This window comes from Salmo salar, chromosome ssa13 (assembly GCF_905237065.1).
Source record: "Salmo salar chromosome ssa13, Ssal_v3.1, whole genome shotgun sequence".
Taxonomy (NCBI): domain Eukaryota; kingdom Metazoa; phylum Chordata; class Actinopteri; order Salmoniformes; family Salmonidae; genus Salmo; species Salmo salar.
In genome coordinates this window covers 104,136,204-104,160,525 of record NC_059454.1, presented here as the reverse complement: position 1 = coordinate 104,160,525, position 24,322 = coordinate 104,136,204, and the positions used below count along the sequence as shown (strand labels likewise).

The 24,322-nt window shown below is 43.7% G+C and overlaps 1 protein-coding gene across 2 annotated transcripts in view; it reads right to left on the bottom strand.

Annotated features, from left to right (window-relative positions):
* The window catches only part of LOC106568492 (zinc finger and BTB domain-containing protein 7C), a 31,221-nt gene extending 9,387 nt beyond the window's left edge, over positions 1-21,834 (bottom strand). Inside the window, exon 1 of one of the 2 annotated variants that reach the window (XM_014138886.2) lies at positions 21,487-21,834. The gene's annotated coding sequence lies outside the window, so the exon portion shown is untranslated. Of the gene's footprint in view, positions 1-3,057; positions 3,424-21,486 lie in introns of those variants that run through there. The other variant, XM_014138887.2, reaches the window with a different exon arrangement.
* Positions 21,835-24,322: the final 2,488 nt, after the last annotated feature.

The window sequence follows — 24,322 nt, the reverse complement described above, 5'->3', positions numbered from 1 at the left end:
GGGCCACCAAGCTCCACTGTCTGGGGGAAACACTTGTCTGGACTGAGCTATGCCGTATGTAGCAAATTAACCTGAAACCCCACCTCTTTAAGGAATACCTAGGATAGGATAAAGTAATGATGCACTATTGTAAAGTGGTTGTTCCACTGGATATCATAAGGTGAATGCACCAATTTGTAAGTCGCTCTGGATAAGAGCGTCTGCTAAATGACGTAAATGTAAATGTAAAATGTAAATGTGTTAGCTGGGAGACTTAGGTAACTCAGAACACTGTACAATGGTATTTAGAGCCAAAGTTACTTACAGCCTTTGTTTAGAATGAGTTGGTTATGAATTGTTTCAGTGGTATAAAGTACTTAAGTAAAACATATTTTGGGGGAGTGTCTGGACTTTACTTTAATATTTAGATTTTTGACAACTTATTCCTAAAGAAAATATGACTCCCAAAAGTACTTGTTACATTTCGAATGCTCAGGCATGACAGCAATATGGTCCAATTCACACACATATCAATAAAGTGCATTGTCATCCCAATCTGGCGGCCTCACTAAACACAAATACTGTGTGTGTAAATGAAGTCTGAGTGTTGGTGTGCCCCTGTCTGTCCGTAAAAATAAACAAAAAACATACATTGTGCCGTCCGGTTTGCTTAATAAAAGGAATTTGATGTATAGCATTTACTTTAACTTGTAATGTTTACTCCAGTATGACAATTTAGTACTTTTTCCACCAATGTCCATAAGTACATTTCAAACCAGATACTTTTAAACTAACTCAAGTAGTATTTTAATGGTGACTCACTTTTACTTGAGCCATTTTTCTATTAAGGTATGTTTACTTTTACTCAAGTATGACAACTGAGTACTTTTTCCACCACAGATTTAAAAAAAATATATAGATGGTCGTACACTATCAGACTCCCAATAATTGAATTACTACAGGTGAACGCCTTCCACAGATACACTCGACCAAAGTTTATAACTTATATACGTTTCATTTATGATTTACTCCCAAATTGTGTTTTTTGTTGATTGTTTTAAATCAAATGTATTCTTAACTGTATAGTCACAGAATATAAAGGATATTGATATGAAACTACTATAGTCACAGAATATAAAGGATATTGATATGAAACTACTATAGTCACAGAATATAAAGGATATTGATATGAAACTACTATAGTCACAGAATATAAAGGATATTGATATGAAACTACTTGTCTGGTTCGACGACACCTGTGACATACAGTAGATGAAGTGGCTTTTTCTATAGACAAAATGTTCATATAGAAATAGTGAATTATTGGGGAGGACAAATTAATTTAAATATATAAATAGTTGATACTGTATACTGTATATTGAGACATCTCTGATGCATACTTTTACCTACAGTGTAGCATACATATTATCAGCTGGTGAGCTACAGAAAAAAATATTGATAATCTGAATATTTATGTTAAATCCAACAGTTTATTTTTGTTTATGGAATGTGTACTAGAAATAGTCAATGTTTTCACTAGAGAATTGAAAGCTCATTAAACCTATAAGACAATCGTACAGTTTGTTTGTTTAAATAAAGACCAATCCTATAGGAGTTTATTATCGAGCCATCCGCTGAGGCTCCAGGAGAGCCCCGAGGTTCACACCATTATCTGCATCAGACAGTCAATGCATTGTTTTATTAGGTCTCAGAGGACAACCTTTGGTTTCATTAAATCCATTCTGGTAACTGTTTATGTAAAAGAGTACCCACTTTATTAAATATGATTTAGCAAGATATCATACTTAACAATAAGTTTATCTTAATAAAGGTTTATAATTAGTTCGTTGGATGCTATTATTCATTTATAGAACCATTATAAATTATTAATAGATATTTATTTACAGATATTTCTTATGATAATGCATTTTTTCGGTTTGAATTAATGAGTTCAATTTTGACCACTGATGCTTTTAATTAAATTATTGATGATCCATGGCAGAGGTGGTCGTTTTTAAAGAATCGTTGGTGTCTCCTTGACAACCACTTTTATCAATCTCACAACCTGTCCTCCTGTTGTGAGTTTAAGTGATTTATGACAAATTAATTATAATTCAGACTGTCTCATTAAGAGTCAACCAGATCGCAGATGAGGCTACTGTCAACGGATAATGGCTTTACAAAATATATTTTCATATTTTGCTGCTCTGTAGAACAAATCCTTGTAGCTAATTTTACTTGAATGTTTCAACATCTTTTTTTTAATAAATTTATATATATATACAGTACCCCAATCCATTTTTTAAAAGTAGACAAAAAACAGTTGTTGTAAAACAAGCTAGCCTAATTCCTATGTTTTGAGGGGATAAGAGTGTCACAAACAGGCATCTTCTGTACCCCTCAGTTCTTATTCTCTCAACACTCTCCTACTTCAACTTACAAAAACTTGAACTTTTGTTTTAGGAGTTATATCATAGCCCCAGTTCAATTCTCTTACACATTTTATTCCGATTTTTTGCCACAAATCCACCAGCGCAAGTGTCTGTTTTGACTAAATAATGAATTAAATGAAACCCCATCAGGAGAATACAATAAGATTAAAAAAAGTTAAAGCCAAAATACTGTTTTTAACATTTCTTCTACCCAGTAAAATAAATTCCTGTTCATGTTGTCTCCACATTTTTATTGCGAAAGAGGTCTTGGCAACCTCATTTTCTCAAGATGGTGTCTCATAGTGCTATCCAAAACAATTACGCCAGTCATAAATGACTGTATCCACACCTGGAGCTGAGGCACTTTCAGAGTGTTGCACCTGGGAGGAATACAACATAACAGACAACGCTCTAAAGACCTAAAACATACCTAACTACACACACACAAACACATACACACACTGAACAGGTGCACTGTACACATGTACTGTAGAAAAGAAAGACTCATTCACTGCAGCAATAAGCAGGCACACTCACTCAAACACAAACGTACACAAACTAGATACAGAATTTTCAGCATGCCACAAGTCAGCAGAATTGAAAAACAAGAATCCATAGAATTCTAAACGGAATCCTCATTACCTACCTTCTTATTTCCTTTCTTTCCGTTTGTTTATAATTCAGAGTCTACCAGTGGTGTCCAGAGACCTGTCACATTGCCTCTTCAGAATAGTGTACCCAGAGCTGACAGTCAGTCAGTCCATTCACAGTCACAGCCACCTTGCATCGGCCGCCCATTCACAAAAACCAGGAAATATCCAACACTTCCAAAACCAATACAAAGACAAGTAGCAGCTAAAGGAGGTTAACAGTGGACCGCCGGAGCGGAGAGAGGTGTGTGTGTCCCTGGCAGACTTAAACAGGCTGGTGAGCAGAGCAACAGTGGAGTTGAGAGACGGCAGGCAGGGAAGGCAGGCTTGTCAGATTCACAGTAGGGAGGGAGAGCAGAGCAGCATTACTGCTATGTGGAGACGTTGCACCACTAGTTTTTATAGCAGGGTGGGTAGCTGAAAGATAATAATACCCCAGCCCTCCTCCACAACACAAGTTAAGCACAGTGTGTTATAAACTCATGGCTCAGACACCCTCTGATTTAGGTCAGACAAAATGAATTTGTTGTTTTGTTAGAGTGAATTGCATTATGGAAGGAGAGGGGTGAAGCAGTAAGGGGCTGTTTGGGGTATAACAAAAAAAATTAAGGAAAGAAATCAAATGTAAAAAATTACTATTTGTGAACCTCCACTGGTCACTACAACAGAGATCAGAGATGAAGCAACAGAGTAGAGATCAGAGATGAAGCAACAGTCCCGTCCTGACCAGTATAAGGGGTTATTTGTCATTGTAGTTTGGTCAGGGCGTGGCAGGGGTGTGTTTGTTTTGTGTTGTCGGGGTTTTGGGGTTTTGTTCTATGTTTTGTATTTCTATGGTTTTTCTATGTTGTATAGTTCTTTGTGTTGGCCTGGTATGGCTCTCGATCAGGAACAGCTGTACATCGTTGTTGCTGATTGGGAGTCATACTTAGGTAGCCCTTTTTCACCTGTTGTTTGTGGGAAGTTGTTTTTGCATAGCTGTGTGTAGCCTGCAATACTGTGCGTTCGTTCGTTTTCTTGTTTTGTTTTGTTAAGTGTTCAATAAAAGTTAAGATGAGCACTCAACCCGCTGCGCCTTGGTCTACTCCGAACGACACTCGTTACAGAACTTCCCACCACTAACGGACCAAGCAGCGGGGGAAGGAGCAGCAGTGCCAGTCCTGCGCTCGAGACCGCCAGTGCGTCTCCACGGCCCAGTATATCCTGTTCCTGCTCCTCACACTAGCCTTGGGGTGCGTGTCTCCAGTCTGGTACCTCCACCACCAGCCCCACGCACCAGGCCTCCAGTGCGTCAGCCCAGTCCAGCTCGTCCTGCTCCTGCTCCTCGCACTAGCCCTGTGGTGCGTGTCCTTAGGCTGGCGCCTCCTAAGCCAGCCCCACGCATCAGGCTTTCAGTGCGCAGTCCCCGTCCAGAGCTTCTGGCAACAGTGCCCCGTCCAGAGCTTCCGGCAACAGTGCCCTGTCCAGAGTGTCCGGCAACAGTGCCCCGTCCAGAGTGTCCGGCAACAGTGCCCCGTCCAGAGCTTCCGGCAACAGTGCCCCGTCCAGAGTGTCCGGCAACAGTGCCCAGTCCAGAGTGTCCGGCGACAGTGCCCCGTCCAGAGCTTCCGGCGACAGTGCCCCGTCTAGAGATGGCCCACAGTCTGGAGCTTGCAGAGACGGCCCACAGTCCGGAGCTTGCAGAGATGGCCCACAGTCCGGAGCCAGCAGAGACGGCCCACACTCCGGAGCCTGCCAAGACACTCCTCAGCCCTGAGCCAGAGTCACCCTACAGTCCAGAACCGGCGCAGCCAGAGTCGCCCTACAGTCCGGAGCCGGCGCAGCCAGAGCCGCCCTACAGTACGACGCAGCCAGAGTCGCCCTCCAGTACGACGCAGCCAGAGTCGCCCGTCGCGAGGGTCCCCAGTCCGGGGTCGACGGAGAGGGACCTCGCTCTAGAGACGTCATGTAAGTGGGGTGAGCCAGGGGTGGAGTGGGATCTGCGTCCCTCTCCTGAGCCACCTCCGTAGGGAGGAGTATTGGGAAGGGGGGGGTGTTGCAGAGGCACCGTCGGTGACGGTGGCCACCCTCCCTTCCCTCCCATGTAGTTTTGGGATTTTTGTTGTTGTTGTGGGTATTTGTTTTGTTGGGTTTTGTTTCAGGTGAATCCAGGGTCTGCACCTTTGGGGAGGGGTACTGTCCCGTCCTGACCAGTATAAGGGGTTATTTGTCATTGTAGTTTGGTCAGGGCGTGGCAGGGGTGTGTTTGTTTTGTGTTGTCGGGGTTTTGGGGTTTTGTTCTATGTTTTGTATTTCTATGGTTTTTCTATGTTGTATAGTTCTTTGTGTTGGCCTGGTATGGCTCTCGATCAGGAACAGCTGTACATCGTTGTTGCTGATTGGGAGTCATACTTAGGTAGCCCTGTTTCACCTGTTGTTTGTGGGAAGTTGTTTTTGCATAGCTGTGTGTAGCCTGCAATACTGTGCGTTCGTTCGTTTTCTTGTTTTGTTTTGTTAAGTGTTCAATAAAAGTTAAGATGAGCACTCAACCCGCTGCACCTTGGTCTACTCCGTACGACACTCGTTACAGCAACAGTGTAGAGATCAGAGATGAAGCAACAGAGTAGAGATCAGAGATGAAGCAACAACTTTAAGATTTAAGATTAAAACCCAAAATATGATTGGTATGTTTTACTTTGTCAAATAAGACGTGATACATTCCAGTACTGTAGCCCTTCAGGGACTACGGTCTCAATTCCAACTATTTTCTGTAATTCAACCTTTTCACACCCTTAAAGGATATTCTATTTGTAGCTCCATCACACCACAAACTCAGTCCGTTCGTAACGCTCACTATGTGCTGGGAGACACGCTATGCTAATCTGAGTTTATTATCTGGAGCAGCTCTCCACTCTGTTCTTTAACAACCTGTCTGTTTCCTGTTGATTAATGTCTAGTCAAACTCCGCTACGTCACTCACTTGTATTTATTGGATCATTTGTAGAAGATGTTTGTATGAATACATATTTTAATGAATATTTTGTATATAAAAATATAAATACATTTTGTACAAGACTAAATCCAAAACAGAAACGAAAGAGTTGAACCGCATATGTATTTAATTCAATGACATTTAATGATATGATCCCTTGTTTGACTTCCTGCAAGTGATTCAAAGTCTACTTAGGACGATCAGAGAGGTGACAGGTTCTTCAGTTTGAGTCAGAGATCACAGCAGTGAGATAATATTATACTGCTCAGCCATATTATACTGCTCAGCCATACTATACTTACCAGCCATATTATACTGATCTGCCATATTATACTGCTCAGCCATATTATACTGACCAGCCATATTATACTGCTCAGCCATATTATACTGCTCAGCCATATTACACTGCTCAGCCATATTATACTGCTCTGCCATATTATACTGCTCAGCCATATTACACTGCTCAGCCATATTATACTGCTCAGCCATATTACACTGCTCAGCCATATTATACTGCTCTGCCATATTATACTGCTCAGCCATATTATACTGACCAGCCATATTATACTGCTCTGCCATATTATACTGCTCAGCCATACTATACTTACCAGCCATATTATACTGCTCAGCCATATTATACTGCTCAGCCATATTACACTGCTCAGCCATATTATACTGCTCTGCCATATTATACTGCTCTGCCATATTACACTGCTCAGCCAGATTACACTGCTCTGCCATATTATACTGTTCAGCCATATTATACTGTTCAGCCATATTATACTGCTCAGCCATATTACACTGCTCAGCCATATTATACTGCTCAGCCATATTACACTGCTCAGCCATATTACACTGCTCAGCCATACTATACTGCTCTGCCATATTATACTGCTCTGCCGGTCTGTAGAGGTGGAGGACAGACTCCTAAGACCAGGGTGTTGATATAGAACAGAAAAAAAGAGAAAATATGTGGTCACCGCCCGCTTCTTCAATTTAGAAAGGGAAAGTATCGGTCTGGCATGTGCACTTTGATAGGCGGGCGAGAGAGACTGAGAAACCTCACACACTCTCAGAGGGGTGGGCTTCACTGAACTTTAAGGCAATGAAAAAGTGAGATGGCAAAGGAAGTCGTTTTTTCTTCTCTCATAACAATGAATTCACTGCTCAGTGTCTATGGCATCACAGCCAGGACAAACATAACAATGTACAGTGAGGTAAAAAAGTATTTGATCCCCTGCTGATTTTGTACGTTTGCCCATTGACAAAGAAATGATCAGTCTATAATTTTAATAGTAGGTTTATTTGAACAGTGAGAGACAGAATAACAACAAAAAAATCCAGAGAAGAGCATGTCAAAAATGTTATAAATTGATCTGCATTTTAATGAGGGAAATAAGTATTTGACCCCTCTGCAAAACATGACTTAGTACTTAGTGGCAAAACCCATGTTGGCAATCACAGAGGGCAGACGTTTCTTGTAGTTGGCCACCAGGTTTGCACACATCTCAGGAGGGATTTTGTCCCACTCCTCTTTGCAGATCTTCTCCAAGTCATTAAGGTTTTGAGGCTGACGTTTGGCAACTCGAACCTTCAGCTCCCTCCACAGATTTTCTATGGGATTAAGGTCTGGAGACTGGCTAGGCCACTCCCGGACCTTAATGTGCTTCTTCTTGAGCCACTCCTTTGTTGCCTTGGCTGTGTGTTTTGGGTCATTGTCATGCTGGAATACCCATCCACGACCCATTTTCAATGCCCTGGCTGAGGGAAGGAGGTTCTCACCCAAGATTTGACGGTATATGGCCCCGTCCATCGTCCCTTTGATGCGGTGAAGTTGTCCTGACCGCTGAGCAGAAAAACACCCCCAAAGCATAATGTTTCCACCTCCATGTTTGATGGTGGGGATGGTGTTCTTGGGTTCATAGGCAGCATTCCTCCTCCTCCAAACACGGCGAGTTGAGTTGATGCCAAAGAGCTCCATTTTGGTCTCATCTGACAACAACACTTTCACCCAGTTGTCCTCTGAATCATTCAGATGTTCATTGGCAAACTTCAGACGGGCATGTATATGTGCTTTCTTGAGCAGGGGGACCTTGCAGGGGCTGCAGGATTTCAGTCCTTCACGGCGTAGTGTGTTACCAATTGTTTTCTTGGTGACTATGGTCCCAGCTGCCTTGAGATCATTGACAAGATCCTCCCGTGTAGTTCTGGGCTGATTCCTCACCGTTCTCATGATCATTGCAACTCCACGAGGTGAGATCTTGCATGGAGCCCCAGGCCGAGGGAGATTGACAGTTCTTTTGTGTTTCTTCCATTTGCGAATAATCGCACCAACTGTTGTCACCTTCTCACCAAGCTGCTTGGCGATGGTCTTGTAGCCCATTCCAGCCTTGTGTAGGTCTACAATCTTGTCCCTGACATCCTTGGAGAGCTCTTTGGTCTTGGCCATGGTGGAGAGTTTGGAATCTGATCGATTGATTGCTTCTGTGGATAGGTGTCTTTTATACAGCTAACAAACTGAGATTAGGAGCACTCCCTTTAAGAGTGTGCTCCTAATCTCAGCTCGTTACCTGTATAAAAGACACCTGGGAGCCAGAAATCTTTCTGATTGAGAGGGGGTCAAATACTTATTTCCCCATTAAAATGCAAATCAATTTATAACATTTTTAACATGCGTTTCTCTGGATTATTTTGTTGTTATTCTGTCTCTCACTGTTCAAATAAACCTACCATTAAAATTATAGACTGATCATTTCTTTGTCAGTGGGCAAACGTACAAAATCGGCAGTGGATCAAATACTTTTTCCCCTCACTGTAGATCTCATTCTCTCCCAGTGTTTCCTGAATTTCACAACCCCTTTGTTTTACCATGACAGGACACTTTCACGGGATAGCTTCTGTTACTGACAGACTGGCCCATTAGGACATCATTTCCTTGATCAACCCTACTGCTTAATATGTAATGACCAGTATTATAGGATTTAGGTCAATTCTTGCAATTTCACTCATCAAAATTAGAATCTAAACAGGTTCTGAATGTTGTGGTTTTTATGTGGTACCAGAGTTTGGTTGAGTCAAATGAATCTTGTTAAACAAACATGTTTAAATTCCATTGATATTATGTTATTAAAGACCGAGTGCAGTCAATAAATATGTATTTTCCTGTGATTTATGTACACTATGAGGTTGGAATAATACTGTGAAATTGTGAAAATGATTAGTTACATAAGGATGTTTAACTCACATTTCCCCATTCTCTATGATAGACTTCTACTCATGTTAAGTTTACTACTAAAATGGTACAAGTTGGCATTTGGCATAGCAGAATAAAGCTTGTTAAACAACCCTATATTGGTTAAATCAAATCAACATCCCAAAAATGTTCTTGCCAAAACCTAGATGGGTCTGTTTATAGTGAATTATTGTGTTGTTATAGGAACATGCGTTATGTTAGTACTTGAATGCTCACATGCTTCCTCACATTCTGTAGCAAGATAGACTTGTCCTCATGCATACCGTAGGCCAACGTCCCCTTAGGAATATGTAGTGTGACCACAGCCTTATTCCTGGTGGTTGCAATGTGTTGTAGCCTACATTGTGAGAGTATAAGTACACTGAGAGGGAGTCTTGGTATATATAAACAGGAAAGTGTTGTAGCCTACATTGTGAGAGTATAAGTACACTGAGAGGGAGTCTTGGTATATATAAACAGGAAAGCCACTAAATGTTAGCAGACCAACCAGCCAGCCAGTCAAGCAACAATCACAACCTGTACAGGAGGACTGCTTATCCAAATTCTCTGTCTGCTGTTGTCATATAAACTCTCTGCAGATTTCTCTGTTATATACGTAGAATAATCATGCCATACGGTGCCTTCAGAAAGTATTCACACCCCTTGACTTTTTCCACATTTTGTTGTTACAGCCTGAGTGTAAAATGGATTACATTGAGATATTGTGTTACTGGCCTACACACAATACCCCATAATGTCAAAGTGGAATTATGTTTTTAGAATTATTATTTTTTTAAATTAAAAATGAAAAGCTGAAATGTTTGAAATCAATAAGTATTCAAGCCCTTTGTTATGGCAAGCCTAAATAAGTTCAGCAGTAAAAATGTGTCACATAATAATAAGTTCCATGAACTCTCTCTGTGCAATAATGAATGACTACCTCATCTCTGTACCCCACACATACAATTATCTGGAAGATCCCTAGGTTGAGCAGTGGATTTCAAATACAGATTCAACCACAAAGACCAGGGAAGTTTTAAAATGCCTCAAAAAGAAGGGCAACTATTGGTAGATACAAAACATTTTTAAAAAGCAGACATTGAATATCCCTTTGAGCATGGTGAAGTTAGTATTTACACTTTGGATTGTGTATCAATACACCCAGTCACTACAAAGATACGGGCGTCCTTCCTAACTCAGTTGCCGGAGAGGAAGGAAACCGCTCAGAGATTTCACCATGAGACCAATGGTGACTTTAAAACAGCTACAGAGTAGAGGAGAAAATTGAGGATGGATCAACAACATTGTAGTTACTCCACCATACCAACCTACTGTAAATGATAGAGTGAAAAGAAGGAAGCCTGTACAGAATACAAATACTCGAAAACATACATCCTGTTTGCAATAAGGCACTAAAGAAATACTGCAAAAAATGTGGCAAATAAATTAACTTTATGTCCTGAATACAAAACGTTATGTTGGGGCAAATCCAACACAACACATCACTGAGTACCACTCTTCATATTTTCAAGTATGGTGGTGGCTGCATCATGTTGTGGGTATGCTTGTCATTGGCAAGGACTCTGGAGTAAAAAAAATAAATAAAATGAAACAGAATAAAGCTAAGCACAAGCAAAATACTAGAGGAAAACCTGGTTCAGTCTGCTTTCCAACAGACACTGGGAGACAAATTCACCTTTCAGCAGGATAATTACCTAAAACACAAATATACACTGGAGTTGCTTACCAAGAGGACGTTGAATGTTCCTGAGTTGCCTAATTACGGTTTTGACTTAAATCGGCTTGAAAATCTACTTGACATAGGTTGAAGAATTTAAAAAATAATAATGTGCAAATATTGTAAAATCCAGGTGTACAAAGCTCTTAGAGACTTACCCAGAAAGACTCACAGTTGTAATTGCTGCCAAAGTGATGCTAACATATATTGACTCAAGGGTGTGAATACTTACATAAATTAGATATTTCTATATTTCATTTTCAATAAATTTGCCCAAAAATCTAAAAACATGTTTTCACTTTATCATTATGTGGTATTGTGTGTAGATGGGTGAGAATAAAAGTATAAAATTATATTTAATCCATTTGGAATTCAGGCTGTAACACAACAAAATGTGGAATATGTCTAGGGGTGTGAACACTTTCTGAAGGTACTGTATATAGATTTTTAAAACAAATAACTCAAATTAGTCAAATTAGTTACTAGCGACACATATCTGAGGTTTGTTTTAATGCTTAAAAACGAAACAAGTATTTCCTATAATCTCCTAATGTTAGTTCTCCGCACGTCTCTGAAGAGCTCCCATAACAAGGTGTTAAATACTGGTCCATCTCTGAAGAGCTTCCCTAACAAGGGGTTAAATACTGGTCCATCTCTGAAGAGCTTCCCTAACAAGGGGTTAAATACTGGTCCATCTCTGAAGAGCTTCCCTAACAAGGGGTTAAATACTGGTCCATCTCTGAAGAGCTTCCCTAACAAGGGGTTAAATACTGGTCCATCTCTGAAGAGCTTCCCTAACAAGAGGTTAAATACTGGTCCATCTCTGAAGAGCTTCCCTAACAAGAGGTTAAATACTGGTCCAGCTCTGAAGAGCTTCCCTAACAAGGGGTTAAATACGGGTCCATCTCTGAAGAGCTTCCCTAACAAGGGGTTAAATGCTGGTCCATCTCAGTTGGACTTGTCTTTAAGGGTTCGTGCAGTCTGTTCGCACTGCACAGGAGGCTGGGTCTGAGTAAGTGTTGGGCACTGCAGTACCTGTTTGCTTCCACCCGCTGTGTTCCCAGCATGGCATACTCAGCCCTCAGCAGCAGATCGGCTCTCAATCTCTTACCCATGAGGAGGGGCAGACTGGCACAGAGACTGGCATAGATCTTACATAAAATGAGTTAGGCAAACAGGGCTCTCTTGATCATCAACAGCTGAACTGATTTGAAGGGAGACAAGGGCTTTAGGCCTAAATGTGTGTTTCTGTTTGTACTGTAGGGGTCAAGGGGGAAAGAAATCTGTTCTACAGCCACTTAAAGTAAACCAATGAGGCTTGTGGGTTTGGGCTGTTCTGCTGCTAGTGCAGTTTTATGGGTAAGAGTAGGCCAACCCAGAGGCCAGCCATCTTGCCCCCCACCCCCCCCACCAACCAACCCACCTGCCACAACCCCCCCAACCCACTCCACACCATGTGGCTCTTGTTGTCTGGAGGACAAGGTTGCTGTGGGAAAAAAGCAGCAAGCAGACGTGGGCCGAGTCTGGGGAGCCCCCCCCACAGTTCAGCTCTGCCAGCTATTATGCCCACTGTAGATAGACCCCGCATCTCCCACCTGCCAGACCAGCCAGACAGACCTCCTTAAAAACCATCTCCAAGGACAGCTTACAGGCAGTACAGTACAGTAGACACACACACACAGCAAGGTCATTAGACCAGCTCACCTCTAAGTAGCCCATTATTCAGGGTGAGTTCAGGTTCAGAGCTGTTTTTCTGCTGACATACTGAAACTATTCCTCTTGTTTTGTCTGTTTCTAAACATCCTAATCTGGTTGGGAGTTTTTTTATTATTACCAGAAATATACATGTTCTGGAGAGATGTACTGTAATACACAATCTATTCACAACCTTATATGAGTATAACCAGCCAGACAGAGAGATAGCTATACTTTGGCTGGCTTATTTCACAGGTGGTCGCAGTTGTATGTGTGCGTGTGCGCGTGTGTGTGTGTGTGTGTGTGTGTGTGTGTGTGTGTGTGTGTGTGTGTGTGTGTGTGTGTGTGTGTGTGTGTGTGTGTGTGTGTGTGTGTGTGTGTGTGTGTGTGTGTGTGTGTGTGCTTCCAGTGTGTGGGTCTGTGGGGTGAGTGAGGACATCTCCTGGCTCTGATAACGAGGGGGAGGCCAGGCTGAGGAATGGAGGGAGGAGAGAGGGGAGGGGGAGGGGAGGAGAAGAGAGGAGAGTAGCAGGGAGAGGAGAGAAGAGGGGGTGGAGGGGAGAGGAAAGGAGAGAGGAAAGGTGGGAGATGAGAGGAGAGGAGAGAGGAGGAAGGGAGAGGATAGATGAGGTTTTGCTATGACAGAAAAGGGAGACGAGGGAGGGAGACGAGGGGAGATGAGAGGAGAGAGGAGAGGAGGAGAGGAGAGAAGAGAGGGAGGAGGAGAGAGAAGAGAGGAGAGAGGAGAGAGGAGGGAGGAGGGAGGAAAAGGGAGGAGGGAGGAGAGAGGAGAGGAGGGAGGAGAGTAGAGGAGAGAGGAGAAGAGGGAGGAGGGAGGAGATTAGAGGAGAGGATGGAGGAGGGAGGAGAGACGAGAGTAGAGGAGGGAGAGGCGGAGAGCCTCTGTCTGCCCTGGGGCGCTCTGGCACCTCCTAATTAAAAGCAGCCAGGCTGTAGGGCAGGGCAGACAGATGCTTGTCACGCCAAGGCACACACACACACACACTTACAGTGCAGGCACACAGAGACCGGTACACAACAGACAGCAAGAGACACACATGCACACAGACAGAGATAGACACAAGTATGCACATACAGTACAGGCACGCACATGATTACACACAGACGTCCGTGTATACAAGTATGCACATAGTGCCCCACCCACACTCTAAAACATGCACTCACACAGTCTGGCCCGTAGCAGGTGCTCTGTGTCTATCAGATACTGTACAGGTTGGGCCATCCTAGTCTAGGGGCTAGCCTTGTCCTGTGTCTACCTTCAGACAGTCACTGTGTCTCTCTGAGCATGGGAATGTACAGTCACTGTGTCTCTCTGAGCATGGGAATGTACAGTCACTGTGTCTCTCTGAGCATGGGAATGTACAGTCACTGTGTCTCTCTGATCATGGGAATGTACAGTCACTGTGTCTCTCTGATCATGGGAATGTACAGTCACTGTGTCTCTCTGATCATAGGAATGTACAGTCACTGTGTCTCTCTGATCATAGGAATGTACAGTCACTGTGTCTCTCTGATCATAGGAATGTACAGTCACTGTGTCTCTCTGAGCATAGGAATGTACAGTCACTGTGTCTCTCTGATCATAGGAATGTACAGTCACTGTGTCTCTCTGATCATAGGAATGTACAGTCACTGTGTCTCTCTGATCATAGGAATGTACAGTCACTGTGTCTCTCTGATCATAGGAATGTACAGTCACTGTGTCTCTCTGATCATAGGAATGTACAGTCACTGTGTCGCTCTGAGCATGGGAATGTACAGTCACTGTGTCTCTCTGATCATGGGAATGTACAGTCACTGTGTCTCTCTGATCATAGGAATGTACAGTCACTGTGTCTCTCTGATCATAGGAATGTACAGTCACTGTGTCTCTCTGATCATAGGAATGTACAGTCACTGTGTCTCTCTGATCATAGGAATGTACAGTCACTGTGTCTCTCTGAGCATGGGAATGTACAGTCACTGTGTCGCTCTGAGCATGGGAATGTACAGTCACTGTGTCTCTCTGATCATAGGAATGTACAGTCACTGTGTCTCTCTGATCATAGGAATGTACAGTCACTGTGTCTCTCTGATCATAGGAATGTACAGTCACTGTGTCTCTCTGATCATAGGAATGTACAGTCACTGTGTCTCTCTGAGCATAGGAATGTACAGTCACTGTGTCTCTCTGATCATGGGAATGTACTGTATAGTAATCTGCTTTCATGAACCAGACCCACACAAGCTGCTGTGTGTCTGGGGTGGGTGGGTAAATCAATACAGCCTTCCGAAGTACAGCACACACGCTACAGCGCTAGATACGTTAGCCCACACACTCTCATGTCTTCTTTAAACTGACATCTCTTCCCTCCTCATGTCCGGCATCACACAGGTCGGTAGACCCACTTCTTCAACACAGATCTTCCAAAGACGTACCAAATAATGTGGTCTAATTTTCTGGTCTTCCAGTGCTCCGTCTGTTGTTGTCTTGTTGATTTACTTTGAGTTCATTTCACTTGATCGTCTGAGAGTCGTGACTGTGAAGGCTAGGAGAGGCTAGGTGGAAAGTGAGCTCTGCTCAGGGGGTTGCCAGTGGTTACCAGGACTATTTATGATGAGCTCGCTTGTCCACACAGGAAACTCCTACATAACTAACAGTAGATAGATTCTCTTCTCAAGGACTTTATCATCATCATGTCACATACAGTATGCTTTGTGTTCAAGACAATTACTGTACAACATTTATATTTGAGGTTTGATATTCTAGTTCAGATAAATATATCATGAGTGGTTTACTGTAAAACCCAATAGTGATCCAAAGCCATGATGTTTTTGTTGTTGTGTTTTGGCCGTATGAAGACTTGGTTCACACTAGCCTATTACCAGTATGTCACTTTAGATTCCTTTAGCGTTGGGGGAAAGACGGTGTGAGTCGAGGACAAGGTGTGGAGGGAAACCGTTTCAAGTGATTGACTAAACCATACACTATTGCATGTCAGTCTACTCAAACTTCAGAGCAAGTAGAGAGAGAGAGAGAGAGAGAGAGAGAGAGAGAGAGAGAGTGTGAGATGGAGAGGGAGAGCCAGAGAGTGTGAGATAGAGAGAGAGAGATGGAGAGAGAGAGAGAGAGAGAGAGAGAGAGAGAGAGAGAGAGAGAGAGAGTGTGAGATAGAGAGAGAGAGAGAGAGAGAGAGAGAGAGAGAGAGAGATGGATAGAGAGAGAGAGAGAGAGAGAGAGAGAGAGAGAGATATGACATTTGAAATGTGTCTATTCTTTTGAAACTTGTGAGTGTAATGTTTACTGTTAATTTTTTTATTGTTTATTTCACTTTTGTTTATTATCTACTTCACTTGCTTTGGCAATGTTAACATATGTTTCCCATGCCAATAAAGCCCCTTGAATTGAATTGAGAAGGAGAGAGAGGAGGTAAGAGGGAGAGAGAGAGAGTGAGAGAGAGAGAGGAGGCAAGAGGAGAGAGAGAGAGAGAGAGAGAGAGAGAGAGAGAGAGAGAGGAGGCAAGGAGAGCGTGAGAGAGGGAAAGATAAATGTAAATTGAATAGAGAGAAGGGGAGAGAGATTGTGTGTGTGTGTGTGTGTGTGTGTGTGTGTGTGTGTGTGTGTGTGTGTGTGTGTGTGTGTGTGTGTGTGTGTGTGTGTGTGTGTGTGTGTGTGTGTGTGTGTGTGTGTGTGTGTGTATATGTGGAACAGAAATAGATAGAGGGATAGAAAGAGAGGGAGGGTGAGACCTCTGGGTGTGTGAGTGTATGCCTGACGATTTGAAAACGGCGTTTGTTCGTGAGTAACACAGAGTACACAAATCCCCCAAACTTACTTTTTTGGCAGTGATCAGACCTCCCACCCACGACACCCTCTTCAAGCCTCCTCCCACCCTCTTCAAGTCTCCTCCCACCCTTTTCAAGTATCCTCCCACTTCCTCTATTCAGCTGCTTTGCTCTGTGATGGCTGCTTACTCACACACAACACAACCTGATGAGGAGGTGGAGGAGGATGGTACTCACACGTGACCACTCACACACTCACACACACTGCAGAGACAGCCTCTTATAGCCCCCAAACCTTAAGCTAGTTTCTCTTCATGTTACTGTGACAGGGCCACAGCAGGCATTATAACACTATAGGACAGGGCCTCAGCAGGCATTATAACACTATAGGACAGGGCCTCAGCGGGCATTATAACACTATAGGACAGGGCCTCAGCAGGCATTATAACACTATAGGACAGGGCCTCAGCTGGCATTATAACACTATAGGACAGGGCCTCAGCAGGCATTATAACACTATAGGACAGGGCCTCAGCAGGCATTATAACACTATAGGACAGGGCCTCAGCTGGCATTATAACACTATAGGACAGGGCCTCAGCTGGCATTATAACACTATAGGACAGGGCCTCAGCAGGCATTATAACACTATAGGACAGGGCCTCAGCTGGCATTATAACACTATAGGACAGGGCCTCAGCAGGCATTATAACACTATAGGACAGGGCCTCAGCTGGCATTATAACACTATAGGACAGGGCCTCAGCAGGCATTATAACACTATAGGACAGGGCCTCAGTAGGCATTATAACACTATAGGACAGGGCCTCAGCAGGCATTATAACACTATAGGACAGGGCCTCAGCTGGCATTATAACACTATAGGACAGGGCCTCAGCAGGCATTATAACACTATAGGACAGGGCCTCAGTAGGCATTATAACACTATAGGACAGGGCCTCAGCAGGCATTATAACACTATAGGACAGGGCCTCAGCAGGCATTATAACACTATAGGACAGGGCCTCAGCAGGCATTATAACACTATAGGACAGGGCCTCAGCAGGCATTATAACACTATGGGACATGGCCTCAGCAGGCATTATAACACTATAGGACAGGGCCTCAGCAGGCATTATAACACTATGGGACAGGGCCTCAGCAGGCATTATAACACTATGGGACAGGGCCTCAGCAGGCATTATAACACTATAGGACAGGGCCTCAGCAGGCATTATAACACTATAGGACAGGGCCTCAGTAGGCATTATAACACTATGGGACAGGGCCTCAGCAGGCATTATAACACTATGGGACAGGGGCTCAGCTGGCATTATAACACTATAGGACAGGGCCTCAGCAGGCATTATAACACTATAGGACAGGGCCTCAGCTGGCATTATAACACTATAGGACAGGGCCTCAGCTGGCATTATAACACTATAGGACAGGGCCTCAGCAGGCATTATAACACTATGGGACAGGGCCTCAGCTGGCATTATAACACTATAGGACAGGGCCTCAGCAGGCATTATAACACTATAGGACAGGGCCTCAGCAGGCATTATAACACTATAGGACAGGGCCTCAGCAGGCATTATAACACTATAGGACAGGGCCTCAGCTGGCATTATAACACTATAGGACAGGGCCTCAGCTGGCATTATAACACTATAGGACAGGGCCTCAGCAGGCATTATAACACTATAGGACAGGGCCTCAGCAGGCATTATAACACTATAGGACAGGGCCTCAGCTGGCATTATAACACTATAGGACAGGGCCTCAGCAGGCATTATAACACTATAGGACAGGGCCTCAGCTGGCATTATAACACTATAGGACAGGGCCTCAGCTGGCATTACAACACTATAGGACAGGGCCTCAGCGGGCATTATAACACTATAGGACAGGGCCTCAGCTGGCATTATAACACTATAGGACAGGGCCTCAGTAGGCATTATAACACTATAGGACAGGGCCTCAGCAGGCATTATAACACTATAGGACAGGGCCTCAGCTGGCATTATAACACTATAGGACAGGGCCTCAGCAGGCATTATAACACTATAGGACAGGGCCTCAGCAGGCATTATAACACTATAGGACAGGGCCTCAGCAGGCATTATAACACTATAGGACAGGGCCTCAGCAGGCATTACAACACTATGGTTGATAATTAGCTGTCTACTATGGATGATAATTTAGATGTCCACTACGGGACTATGGATGATAATTTAGCTGAATCTGGCATTATTACACCTCAGTATTGTACGAATGGATTATCGTGTAGCTTGTACTGTTATTGTTAAATTACCGTCTAGATCAGGGCAAACATTTTGGCTCGAGGGCCACTTTGGGATTCTGAAATTCAACGGAGGGATGCATTTTTTGGGGAACCAATTGTTCGTTAAAATGAATTTGCGGGGGTCTCCCGAGTAGCGCAGCGGTCTAAGGCACTGCATCGCAGTGCTAGAGGCGTCACTACAGACTCGGGTTCGATCCCAGGCTGAGTCACAGCTGACTGTGACCGGGAGTCCCATGAGGCAGGGCACAATTGGCCCAGCGTCGTCCGGGTTAGGAGAGGGTTTGGCATGCTGAGATTTCCTTGTCCCATCGCGCTCTAGCTACTCCTGTGGTGGGCCGGGCGCATGCACGCTGACGTGGTCGCCAGTTGTACGGTGTTTCCGCCGATACATTGGTGCGGCTGGCTTCCGTGTTAAGCGAGCAGCGTGTCAAGAAGCAGTGTGGCTTGGCTGGGTCGTGTTTCGGAGGACACACGGCTCTCGACCTTCGCCTCTCCCGAGTCCGTACGGGAGTTGCAGTGATGGGACAAGACTAACTACCAATTGGATACCATGAAATTGGGGAGAAAAAAGGTGTAAAAAAAAAGTTAAAAAAAAAAAAAATGTATGTCTCGCGGGCCGGATTGAAGTGCCCGGCGGGTCTAGATTGTGGTTTTGAGTCAAAGGCAGGGGAGGGTAGAAAGAGACATGGCAGGGTTGTTGCCATGTGGGATGTTGGTACTCCACTGTAAACACGCCTGTCTGAGCATTGTACTGCCTGTTGCATTCCCACACCACACTAGAGCTGCGCACACACACGAGAGAGGCTGGCTGCTCCTGGGTTGTATTGTTAACACACCGATGTAAAAGTACCCGGTATGCTGTAACAAAACAACCTCTGGGATCAGGTTCAACCTTGTTGTCCCAGTGAGTGACAAATGAAAGAGCCCTGGTAGTTTTATTCAATAGACAGAGGTGTGGTGAGCTACGGTGGCACATGTTGGCTATCCACAATTATAAACTGGGTGGTTCGAGCCCTGAATGCTGATTGGGTAAAAGCTGTGGTATATCAGACCGTATACTACGGGTATGACAAAACGTGTATTTTTACTGTTCTAATTACATTGGTAACCAGTTTATAATAGCAATAAGGCACCTCTGGAGTTTGTGTTATATGGCCTAGCACTCCGCGTTGTGTCATTCATAAGAACAGCCCTTAGCCGTGGTATATTGACCATATACCACACCCCCTCGTGCCTTATTGCTTAAGTAACCCTTTTCGAGTGTTGACACACACACACACCTTTCTCTGCAGGGTGGGTCTGCTGATGTAATCATCATCAGATATCAATCATTGACTAATGACTGACATGTAGAGAGAATTAAGGTACTGAGCCCTGATCCAAACCCATTCTCACTTATGGTTTGAAAGGAAATCTCAGATTAGCATGCATCTACAACAGATGTCTATGCAATGTGACGGGGGCACAATAATGCTAGATGAATAATTGAATCTGTCATTCATCTGCCAACCTACACACCTAATATAGCCTAATATAGCCTGATATAGCCTGATATAACCTAATATAGCCTAATATAGCCTGATATAACCTGACATAGCCTGATATAGCCTGATATAACCTGATATAACCTGATATAGCCTGAATTAACCTGATATAGCCTGATATAACCTGATATAACCTGATATAACTTGATATAACCTGATATAGCCTGAATTAACCTGATATAAACTGATATAGCCTGAATAACCTGATATAGCCTGATATAACCTGATATAACCTGATATAACTTGATATAACCTGATATAGCCTGAATTAACCTGATATAAACTGATATAGCCTAATATAGCCTGATATAACCTGATATAACCTGATATAGCCTGATATAACCTGATATAACCTGATATAACCTGATATAGCCTAATATAGCCTGATATAACCTGATATAGCCTGATATAGCCTGATATAACCTGATATAACCTGATATAACCTGATATAGCCTAATATAGCCTGATATAGCCTGATATAGCCTGAAATAGCCTGATATAGCCTGAAATAGCCTGATATAGCCTGAGCCGGCCCGCTGGATTCTCTCTATTTCTGGGCATAATGACATTTATACCCGATTATGAGGGCGTAATATTGTTGCAGGTGGTTAATAAAAAAAAGTAAATTTCTGTTATGTAAAATCTATAAGTTTTACTAAAATGTTGTTTCTGATATAACTGTTTGAAAGTGGTATTCAGTCACTTTCTTATTACGTTACCCTTTTTCAAACCCATTCCAGTATTCCATTGAAGATGCTCTTGAGGAAGTCTCAAGACAACAAGGAAATGTCACTGTCATGCCAAGGCATTATATTACCACAAGTGCATTCATGTGCATGATTTTATGATGTAATTACTAAGACATTACATGCTTCTGACAATAACCAACACACAACAGAGTGACTGCATTGCAATCTAGTCAACAAGTTATCATCAATTGTACTGCTTCCTCAGTACAGTTTGACTTTCTAGTAAAGGAGAGACTTGCTGAAATGAGACCAGCCACAGTTTAGGCAGTAAGTGTGGGGTACATGCAGACCCTATAATGTAAAACAACCCCTGAGGATGTATCATAGTGTGAACACTGAACTCTACTCACTTCAACAGACATCTTTACTAATGAGTTTGTGTGAACGAAAGATGTTACTGACCTTTCAGCAGACAGGCGTTTTGGATTTCAGTTTCTTCTTCTCACGCTACTCTCAGTCCCTGTCTGTCAGGAAGCAGCGTCCTAGCCTCTGTGGCAGGCATGCGAAAGTGAGAGAGAAAGAAAGAGAGATAGACAGAGACAGAAGAGCTCGACTTTGCTCTGAAGGTGTGTCACTGATTTAGGAAGTGTGGGGAAAATGAACATTACCAACAGTTAAAATGTGAACACCCACCCACCTACCTACCAAAACCCCTCCCTCTCTCCAGGCCCAACAATTTGGCAGTGTTCCCCACACGTCCACCTGTGCTGTGTGGAGGGTAGGGGAGTGACGCACACACAGGCCAAGCCTACAAATCAACCTGCTCACACAGTAATGGCATTGGGGCTGGGCCTGGGACTAGAACTGGATGATAAGGCTTGGTGCTATGGCCAGGTCTTGGGTTTGGGTTTGAAACAATAGCTGGGGCTAAGGCTGGTTCTGAAACCCAGGTGGGTCTGGTCTGGGACTTTGGCTGAGAATAGAACTGGGGGTATGTTTGGACTGGGGCTGGAACTGAAATAGTAGCTGGGACTGGGTCTATAGAACTGGGACTGGGTCTCTAGAACTGGGACTGGGTCTATAGAACTGGGACTGGGTCTATAGAACTGGGACTGGATCTCTAGAACTGGGACTGGGTCTCTAGAACTGGGACTGGGGTTGGGATTGGTGCTAAGACTGAAATTGGTGCCCTGGAACTGGGGCTAGGACTGGGGTTGTCCAGGATTGTGGTAGGGGCTCAATACAAAGCCCTTGCTGCCAGGAATTAAGCAATATAATATTACAAAAGCAAATAACAGGGAAGAAAGGCAATCACATAAGTGGGCTATCTTTCTTTTTATGTTGGGTCAGGGTGTGTGCTGTGGTGTGGTGGGCTATCTGATTGTGTGATCGCGTTGGGTGTGTGCTGGTGTGTGTCGGTTGGTGACTGGTGGCAGGTAAAAACACATTGTGAAGGCTCTTTAGACACGTATCGAGAACATAATGAAAAGGTGTAATCAGTGATGTCAGTGCTTACCATGTAAAGACCTACTGTATACCGATATTCTTTGGGTGAATCAAGGTCGGGCCTCAGACCTCATATGACCTGCTGATTTTGTTGTTGTTGTTGCTGTACAGTATTAAAAGAGTAGCTACAAATCTTTCTTCTTTCCCAGCTTGTTTATTTTTGTCTCAAATTTGTAAATGTGTCCACTATTTTTGAAAATTTGTCAACATCTATGTCTCCCAGTATTATCCTCTCAAAGCACAGAGGCGTATAAGGGAGGGGCCCAAGTATCAGGTTGGGCCCTGCAATTAAATGGCCCCAAAAACGGATGTTTGGTTTTCATTGCTTGTGAAGAACCAGTCTTAGAAAACAGGTGTGCTGTGCACTATAAAAATACTTACAGTAATACAATAGCACACAAACAAGAATATCTGCTTCAAATTAAATATGCTGTTATACAATTGTTGCTTGTTTTAACTTCTACAAACACATTCATACGTTGAGTCATTTTAATGTGAAATATCATTGAAAACGTAATGAGTCACTCTCACCACAGTGATTTAAAACAATGCAATTAGCAGTGGCCACTACTACTACACTGATTACCATAAAACCCCTCAGCAAGGTCTCAAACGCCTGGCTAATTGCTGTTGGCTTTTCATTCTGATCACAAACCAAGGACAATGACTGGACAGAGAATAGACAATGGAAAATGGAAGACATTCACTATTTTCTGTGTTTTATTAGGAGCCCCGCTAACTGTTGCTAAAGCACCTACTCTTCCTGGGGTCCACACAGAACATAAAGCAGCTACCCTTCCTGGGGTCCACACAGAACATAAAGCAGCTACCCTTCCTGGGGTCCACACAGAACATAAAGCAACTACCCTTCCTGGGGTCCACACAGAACATAAAGCAGCTACCCTTCCTGGGGTCCACACAGAACATAAAGCAGCTACTCTTCCTGGGGTCCACACAGAACATAAAGCAGCTACTCTTCCTGGGGTCCACACAGAACATAAAGCAGCTACTCTTCCTGGGGTCCACACAGAACATAAAGCAGCTACTCTTCCTGGGGTCCACACAGAACATAAAGCAGCTACCCTTCCTGGGGTCCACACAGAACATAAAGCAGCTACTCTTCCTGGGGTCCACACAGAACATAAAGCAGCTACTCTTCCTGGGGTCCACACAGAACATAAAGCAGCTACTCTTCCTGGGGTCCACACAGAACATAAAGCAGCTACTCTTCCTGGGGTCCACACAGAACATAAAGCAGCTACTCTTCCTGGGATCCACACAGAACATAAAGCAGCTATTCTTCCTGGGGTCCACACAGAACATAAAACATGACATAATACAGAATATTAATTCATAAGAACAGCTCAGGGTGGGGTGAAGGTGTTAAATAAAGGTTTAATAAAAACGTTTAAATAAAAAAAAGGTGGGTGAGGGTAGTGGTAAGGTGGGTGAGGGGTATGGAGAGCATAGGGGTAGGGGGATTATGATAGGGTATAATGTAAGGGTGGGTGGTAGAGGTGCAGAGAGAGGGTAGGCATAGGGTTAGGGGAGGATATATGGTAAGGGTAGGGTCAGGGTAGGGTGAGGGGGACGGGTGGGTGGGTGAGGGGTAGGGAGAGGGTAGGTGTAGGGCAGGCACGTGCACAGATAGGACTTTACCTGTACAGAGCACATGCCCCATTGCCATTTCTGTCTCCAAAGTGCCCTTTTGGTTGGTGGTATAATTTTTCCCAAAATAATAGTTTTTGTATAAATGTCACCCGTCCGTTGATCTACCCGGTAGGGAGACCGG